General features: G+C 42.7%; 1 pseudogene; it reads right to left on the bottom strand.

Moving 5' to 3' along the window:
- Positions 1-8,559: 8,559 nt before the first annotated feature.
- On the bottom strand, positions 8,560-8,679 carry LOC136650544 (5S ribosomal RNA; annotated as a pseudogene).

Below are 8,679 nucleotides of genomic sequence, written 5' to 3' on the forward strand. Positions count from 1 at the left end.
ACTTTCCAGCACCGATGCAGCTGCAGTATAGCCCCTTGATAATGGAACAAACATTCCCTTAACTCGAGAAGGTCTTTATGACTCCCCCTCAGGTTGCAGTACATGTCCCATTGGCACAGCTGTATCAGTGCTGGGAAGCTGGATAGGACTGTGCCCCAAGATATCTTTGTATTCAACCCCTTATTTGCTTGTCACCTCTGAGGATCGGAGAATTTGACAGAGGTTTTTGTAATAATACATCTACTTCCTTCCTTCTTAATATGATCTTCCTTGCTTTTATTTCTTAGCTTAGACATTGCAAAAATTTCCATCCTTCCCACCTCCATGAAGTTTTCATCTGGTGACAAGGTCCACCTTTCTCTTCCAGTTGAAATTGGCATAGATGGCGAAAGGTAAGTATACAAAGGGATTTCATTTCACTGGTAGCTGGAAAAGAACCAAGTACACTACAATCAAGGGTACTGTCACAACTTGGAACTTATGCTGCAACACTGTGCAATCAACAGTTGAATCATACTTAATCTCCTTGGTTCTTTTGAACTTTATGGAAGTCTTTTCCTGAGACAGGCTCTTGACGTGCACCTTGACAATGGAGAGACTTACATTAGAATCCTATGCACCTCTACTCAGAAGTCCCATTGAGTTCAGTGGGGTTTACTCCCTAGTAAGTATGCTTAGGATTGCAACTTTAGTCAATGAAAGACCCTGAAGGTGCAATTCTAACCCCTTATGTCAGCACTGCCATAAGGGCAATGCAGCTCTGAGGTAAGGGAACAAACATTCTCTTACTTTGAGGAGGCCTCCGTGAGTGACACCCAACTGCAGGATGCAGCACATGTCCCATTGGCACCGCTATGCCAGTGCTGGAAAGTACTGGCATAAGGGGTTAGGATTGCGCCCTAAATCTCCAGTATCACATGCTTCCAGCAATCCACAGATGAACTGCTGTGTTCCAACACCTGCTAAACCTTTTGAACAGTCACCAAGAAGACGAAAAAATTCACACCGTGAGCAATGCCTTGATTCTTTTTTGTTGTCATTTTGTCTCGTTAAGATGCAAATGTAGTTTCACTCTTGAGGAATGTCAGTTTCAGTCTAATCATACTTTGATAAATTTTGGGATGTTTAGACTTGCCTAGCTGTCATGACTCAAAATTGATTACACTAGGAATTTCATTCAGATGAAATTGCAGGGAAAATGCATTGTATTAACCCCATGATAGAATAGTGATGGCTTTTACATAAATGCAGATGCACTCTTTAAAAGATTATATTCTGCCAACATCCAGAGCCCTTATAATAAATATTTGTGTGTTTTTTTCTCTTCCTGGAGTTTAGCATCAAGACCAGCATCTTCAATTCCTTAGCAAAAGTCAAGATTGATGTTGTAGCCAAGCTACTTTGGGATGCCTCCAAGGACCAGATATTCATCATTGAAGCTTCCAGAATTGTTATTAATGATATTCAAATCAGAAAGCAAAAGAGGTGAATGGTGAAGATCATTCATATTTTGGGGACAGCAGATGGCTATGGGCAGCAGAGATATGCACTCTGATCAGAATCCAGATGAGACACTTACATGAAAGGATGCAGTGCTTGAACTGCAAGGGGTCTAGAGGCAGCTTGACTCTCTTGCTTTTTGTGATGTTCCCCTTGACTGTTATTAGGATGCAAATGAGTTGTCTAAAATTGGGGGTGGTCATGGGGTGTGATTTGTGAATTCCACTAACAGCACAATCCTAAGTAAGTCCTTGGCCTGTGAAAGTGCCTTGCGTCAGCCTTGGAGTGTCACGAACGTGCTGTAAAACATGTTTGCAACGACTCCAGGCTGATGCAAGAATGCATATCTCCAATGGGCAGGGTTAAATTCAAGTTGGTCTGGGGAGGTCGGCATGGTGGGTGAAGGCAGGTAGTGGGCAGGCTGGTGGGCAGGTTGGTGAGCGGCCAGATCCTAACTCCCCTCCCAAGCAGACTGGCATTACACCAGGATGCTCAGATCTGCACCAGCAATTTCACTGGTTGTAGTTTTGCATACTTTCAGTTTATTAGCCACCATTCAGGCCCCAACAGTTTCCAGGCAGTGCTTCAGAACTTTGGCAGCCCCCCCCCCCCAAAAAAAAAACAACCGTTGGACAAGATAGAGCTGGATGTCATTCGCATACTGGTGACATCCAAGTCTAAATTACCAGATGACCTCCCCTAGTGGCTTCATGTAGATATCAAAGAGCATTAAGCAACAGTAAACATAAGTTCCAATTAATGGTCAATAATACACCAATCTTCATAATGGTGACAATTATTTTGTTTTGTTCAGTTGGACTGACCCATCTGAGAAGGACATGCAGTCTGTGCTTTGGACAATCTTGATTGACGTGGTGAGTTGGCCAACAGATAACCACTACCAGATCAGTTGCTACTTAATTCAGGGGATCATATGTGCCTAATTATGGGTTTAGGGACCTGAGTGCTGAGGTACTGCGGAGGATGTATAATGTTTGTTTTATCTTGTATAGCAACAATTGACTAAACTGAAGGGTAAGGGCCCAATCCTATCCAACTTTCCAGCACTGGTGCAGCCACAATGCAGCCCCGATGTAAGGGAACAAATGTTCCCATACCTTGAGGAGGCCTCTGAGACTGCCTCCCCAATACAGGAAGCAGTGCATACCCCATTGGCACAGCAGTATAGGCACTGGAAAATTGGATAGGATTGGGCACTAAATCTACTACTGATTGATAACTGGTCATGGTACTTTACTGATTAATCTGAGAGCAAGCAGAGGTCTCATGTAAAATAGAATACTTTCAGATGCATTATTTCAGAGTAACCATTCCAACAAGCCACATGGCACAATTTTTAGACCATAATGTCTTTCTTCCAGCACAAACACTGCCTGGAATAGCAGGCTGACAGCCCAATCCTATCCACACTTACCTGGGAGTAAGCTCCATTGACTATAATGTGACTTACTTCTGAGGAGGCATGCATAGGATTGGGCTATCAGTTCACACTGCACAATAAGTGGACAAAGTTCTCCAACATTACATTTTTCCTATCTGGGATAAGATGATGGCTTCCCTGGATTCAACTTTTTTAGGGTACATACACGCTGAACTCCCTATGCAGACAGGTACCAGATACTCAACAATAAAACAGTACACAGTAGAATTTATTTGAATTCACTGTCTTGTTGGTCAAGCTTCTGGAGGAAAGTTCTTCAGCAAAATCTCCATTTATAGGATTCTTCAAAAACAACATAGTGGTTTGGCACCTTAAAAAGTAAATGATCTACTGTGGGAAAAGTTCTGGTGTACTAGGCCCCACTTCATCAGATGCCCTTCAGTATGTAACTGAGTCCACAAAAGCTTATGTCACAGTGAATCTGTTGATCTTTAAGGTGCCACAAGACTCACGATGTTTTTGCTGCAGCAGACTAACACGATTTTGTCTCTGGATGATTATTCAAGAACATTCTCAGCATCTAGTTTCTGGGAGACCAGTACTATCTTCCACCCCTAATTATTCAAATGTTTGGCTCTGTGCTATGATTCTTCACTGTGCAGTCTGTGTTCCCTCTGTGTTATAGATCAATAACTGCATTCGATTGGTGGCCGACATCCTTAATGCGTCACTTCTGAGTACACTGGCTTGTAAGTTGCTGTTGATGCCCTCTTAATCCAGTTTTGCCTCTACTGGGGAGACTTTGCAGGAAGTCTCACAGAAACTAACATAAAACTTTATCTAGACATGGAAGATAAGAAATCAGCTTATAAATTCCCAAGACTTATGTACTCCAAGTTAGTCATAGTTAGCTCATAGTCTTAATAACAATTCATCAAGGTTTTACATGGAGTTAAACTACATGTTATGCTAAATACAAAATATGGTCTTTGGGTCTTTTTTTTCTATCTTAAAATAGCACATGGAGGATTTGTGAAACATGCCAAAACCATGACTGGGGAGGGGGTTTAGTTGGAATTTTTATACTTTACCCCCTCCTACCATTCTGAATTTGCTTATGATCCCCCCACTGTGAACAATTTTTATTGGGAAAAAATGTTCCATTGGTTTTAACTTGAAATTGTTTTTTCCAGTAAATATAGCATGGGAGGGGGAAGGCAATTGGATTTGGAGCTGTGTTGGGGCAAAGTGCTAAAGCCCTGCCACGCCGTCTCAGTTGCACACATGCTGTGCCCCCCATGTGCACTTTATATCAAAAAGAAAAAAAAATCCACCAAGCCACATTATGCATTTAGTTTGGCCTTTGGGCAACACATTCAATTTATATTTTGTTTGTTCAAGAACATCCAGAGGGAGTTACCCATCCATTTTGTTACCCAGAATTTGTTCCCTTGTAACTTCTTTAGTAGCATTAATTTTTACCAGGGGCCACAGTTTGTCTCTATCTTGCAGTATATCCAGTTTGTAAGAGCATGATTGAATAATCCTTTACAATTCCCAGTTCTATGATTTTAGGTCAGTAGCATAGCTACAAGGGGACACAGTGCTAAGTTTCGCAGAGGGCCTCAATGTGCCATGGAAGCAGTCCCCCTTGTCTTTGGAGCCATTCTGGGCAGCTAGAACAAAGCAGAGCTGTCTCCTCCACTTTGCTTTCATCTCTTGGAATGGGGAAGGGCTGCTTTGTTGAGGTGTCCTGCAAAACTTAGGTCTGTGCCCCCCCATAGCTACGCCACTGTTTTAGGAAGCAGGATCTAAGTGATCTCTGAGATCCCACATGCATAGTCATGCTGAATTCAATTATCTCCTTGTATTTTTCTGCAGCTGCAGTTCCAATTGGAACATTTGGGACCATAAAATATCATCTAATAGGCTCCCCCCAAGTAACTGATAGGTATTTCCTGATCCCTTATCAGGCAAGTACTGTTCTTGGCTTTCGGCTCAGGATCTCATGTGCTTTGAAATTGTGACTAATCCCATATCTTGATTACTTCTTTAAGCTCCCGTTCTGGCTTTGGGGGTTGTGTTCAGCTAAGTCTGCTGAATGCTTGTGGGGTATGCATAACTGGCTCTGTTTTTGGAGATTAATGAAGACTCCTGCATTTTTTTTCTTGAATCTCTCCCATCAGGCTACATTCCAGGTTCCCCTGCTAGGAGACCCACCTGGCACCACACCCTTCCAAGCAAGCCCAAAGCCTGGCACCAAGTTCCAGCTGGCACTGAGCAAAGATTTCATCAGCGAAGGGATAGCTGCTCTAACTGGAGGAAGCAGTGCTACTTTCACCAGAGCAGCAGGGGTAAAGTGGCTGGGACATCACATGTCTCAGCTGGTCCTGCATGACTTTCAAACCAGGGAACCTTATAACCAAGGACAATCAAGAGAGGATGCCTGAATAGAGAAAAAATTGATGACATTTAGAGATATTCCACACTGATTAACTTTGCTGTTCTCTTTATCAGCAGAAACCACTCATGACAACTGACTTGACAAGTGTGATTCCTAAGGTTAGTGGGTTTCCTTTTTGCACTCTTCTGCTGCTATGTGAACATGTCATTGTCACCTTGTTGGTGGGCATCTTTTGAAGCTACTCAGTGAATCACTTGTTCTATAAACTGTGATTTATTTTTAATGCTCTTACAAAATTGTATGAAAGTCAGCATACAATTCTGTTGTTGCATACAAAGTCATCATAAAAGCACTAACTAAAGAGCTGCCTAGATGCACTGAGATGTCTGCATAGCTATGCCTCCAGATCTCCTTGTTAAATTTGGGTTGCGTCGTGTATAGATTCATATTCAGAAGTTGTATTTTTCTGGTACTATATGAACATTTTGCTCTAAAATGTACTGTCTCATGAGAACATCATTTAGGATGATCCAGGAAGTTGTGTCCTACTCTTAAAAAGAACCGAGGTCTCTTTCTTAATAACAGGCAGATGGAATACATAGTCTACTAAGGACCAGTTCATAAATAGTTACGGAATAACAGTGTGCCCAATCGTGGTCTTGATGCCACCTAGATAGCCCTTACGTAATCATTTTGTCCTTAGTGTGCCATGGTTTTGTAAAAAGACCTTAAATCCATTCTCGTTCCTCAAGGGTTCTATTACCACAGCCAATTGGTAGGCCCTGCATTAAAAGTCCTAGTAAGGGATCATGAAAAAGAGACTTTGGGCCCAATCGTATCCAACTTTCCAGTGCTGATGCAGCCACAATGCAGCCATGAGGTAAAGGAACAAAAATTCCCTTACCTTGAGGAGGTGTCAGTGACTGGCCTCCTACTACATGACGTAGCACATGCCCCATTGGCATGGCTGCATCAGAACTGGCAACTTGGATACAGTTGGGCCCTTTATCACCCAGTCTACAGTGTATAAAGTTGAAGAACAACCACCTTGGGAGGGAGCTTTACTTGTGTCTTCTTTGTAGATTTCTGGGCACTTTCCAACTCCATACCCTTTGGTGGTAGAGATCAAAGGCTCGAACTTCCCACTTGTTTCTATGGATAGTCCAAGCATTATGGTGAAGCAGTCTCTTTTCACTGAAGTGTTGACACATGGCAAGTCTGTCCTACACTTGGAAGTTGTGAGTACAGAAAGAAAACACCTTAATATGACCTCCCTCAATTACCCAATTCTCACATTTATTTTTGAAGTGGTAAAACCATGACTATGTGATTTTAGCATCATCATTTTCTTAATTGAATATTAAGATCTGCCATATCTTGGAGAACTTTAGCTTTTAATTGATATCTAAGGTCTGGTTCAAGCTTATTATTTGGTACTCTGCCTTGATCAGTTTCCACATTACATTTGTAATATGTGAAATGTTATCACATCAGTCACCTGGATCTCATGGGCACATGCCATGCTAGCATCCCATCTCTATTCTGGCAGGGAAGCCCCATGTGATCTGGATAACCTATATGATCTGGAACAGCAGGTGTTGCTGTTGTAATGGAGAATTAACCATGAAAGAAGGAAGGACACAAAAAAGGCAACATTTGAATTAGGTTCAAATATTGTAAATTTTGACATCCCATTTCAGGCTGAATTAGAGCAAACATTAAACATCCAGAAATGATATATGAAAGTCATACTCCAGAAGATTTATCAAATCAGAAGTGAACATGAAAATTAATGCTAAGTGGATGGAAAGGATTGGAGAAGCTGGATACTGGAAATTGCAAATTTTATTCCTTACCATTAATATCTATTAACATTGCTCATTTTTTTGGTCCTTAAAACATATCAATATAACATGTCTTCATGATTCTGCTTCTAACACATCTTAGAAATGGAATCCAAATATCAGAATATTCAACTTCAGTTCCTTATGTATTAACAAAATGAGTCAGGGAGTGATGCCTTCAAGATTGAAAGCTCCCACTTTCGGCTATGAATTAACTTTGGTTTCCTGTTAATATACAAACTTGGGAAATTGTGGTTTATCCCAACCACGATTAGTTCATGAATCAGGATATTAAACCAGGATCAAACTGCAATTTAATATCTTGGTTATTTAACTTACCATGGTTTCAATAAATTAGTTTTCTGAGTACATATTGTTGTTAAAAGTATAGTTTATAGAAAACTGGAAGTAGAAGCTTCCAGTCCCATTCCCACAAAAGTGGGAGGGAGGGAGAGCACACATACTCCATCATGGTTCAGATTGTCTGAATTGAGCCATAGGTATATTAAGGGCATAATCCTGGAAATGTGCCATAAGGCACATTTGCGCCTCCTCAGGAGGAAGCCGCATTGGCACATGGAGATGCGCTGACACACAGAGGCTGAATCCAACCTCCATGGTGGTTTCCTCACTGAGACTTGCATCGGTCTGGCTGTGCCAATGCAAGCAGCAAAGGTAGGTGGGGGGAAGTGGGGAGGAGGTGGGAGGGAAGCATTCCTGGGCAGAGGGAAGGTGGGCGGGGGACAGCCCTGGGGGTGGGTGGGCAGGGAGTGGGAGGAGGGGCTGTAACTGCCAGATCCCAACCCCCATTCCCGGGTAGAACGGAGCAGCTTCAAGTCGCTCTGCTCTCCTTGGACTTGTGCCACCTAAAGAGGTGGCACAAAGTCCGAGGAGACCCATGGGGCCAGCAGCCCTTACCTGGAAGTAAGGGGAAATGTTTCCCCTTGCCTCTGGCTGAGCTGCTTATGGCCGCTGTCCTGCGCTGGATACAGCACAAGCCTCTTGGCTCGCCTGTTCCAGCGCAGGATAGGATTGCGCCCTAAGCTTCCTAGATGGATTACAGTACTAGTAAAGATTACTAACTAGTAAAGCAGTGGCCTGTTGCTTTTGAACAGAACAGGACCACTTCAGCCAAATTAAGCTTGTTTCATATTGTGTATATAACTCTGCTTGTCCAAGAAATGAGTGCTGTTCCGCCCCCTCATACCGAGTGTAAACAACAATTTATAAAACAGAGATCAATTAATTTGCCTCTGCCAGTGCTGTTCTGGCCTCAGCAAATCCTTGCTTTTCTCCCATGGCACAAACTTGGAATGTCACAGACAAGCAACACAACGACACTGCTGAGATTTTAGCTGAGCCTGTGCCATGCTGGTTGGCAACCTTCAGACTCGAAAGACTATGGTATAAGCCTACAGCACCTGGTATTCCCAAGCAGTCTCCCATCCAAGTACTAACCAGGCCTGACCCTGCTTAGCTTCCGAGATCAGATGAGATCGGGCATGTGCAAGGTAACAGTTGCTGCTGTG

Source organism: Tiliqua scincoides, chromosome 4 (assembly GCF_035046505.1).
Source record: "Tiliqua scincoides isolate rTilSci1 chromosome 4, rTilSci1.hap2, whole genome shotgun sequence".
Classification (NCBI taxonomy): domain Eukaryota; kingdom Metazoa; phylum Chordata; class Lepidosauria; order Squamata; family Scincidae; genus Tiliqua; species Tiliqua scincoides.